Below are 625 nucleotides of genomic sequence, written 5' to 3' on the forward strand. Positions count from 1 at the left end.
GCCTGCGACGGTCCGTCCTGCTGCTCCGTCACAGAGTTCAGAGACTCAATTCCACTAAAGGGTCTATGACGGTCCGTCGTGCCCACGACGGTCCGTCCTGCCATGTCGTCACGAAGTTCAGAGAGTCGATTTCAGTACCCAAATTTCAGAATTCTAAGTGTTTTGGAACGAGACCCCCTCGACGGCCCGTCGTGCCCATGACGGTCCGTCGTGGGTTCCGTCGACTCACACAGTTTTTTCAGAAATAAAATCTGCTGCTCAAAACGACTAAACAGGTCGTTACAAATTAAATGATTAAACTAAAAAATAGCTGACGAATGTATGATTCATATACTAATATGAGTATGATTATGCATAATCAACATATAATTTATTATATATAGATAAACTAAACAAGTAAATAGTAAATTTGTCCAACTATTTACGTAAACATTCCAAAAATAAAAAGTGGTAGACAAAGAGGTTTATTATAACAATCAATAGCACATGAATGGGGTCCAATTTGTCACTTTCACTTGTAAATTTAGGACCAACCATATTATTAACCTGGTGCTCTTCTTTCATGGCTCCAAACACTGTGCAAGTTGACAACATAATTTAATACCCCCCAACCCTAGCTACTCAT

Source organism: Solanum pennellii, chromosome 4, assembly GCF_001406875.1.
Source record: "Solanum pennellii chromosome 4, SPENNV200".
Classification (NCBI taxonomy): domain Eukaryota; kingdom Viridiplantae; phylum Streptophyta; class Magnoliopsida; order Solanales; family Solanaceae; genus Solanum; species Solanum pennellii.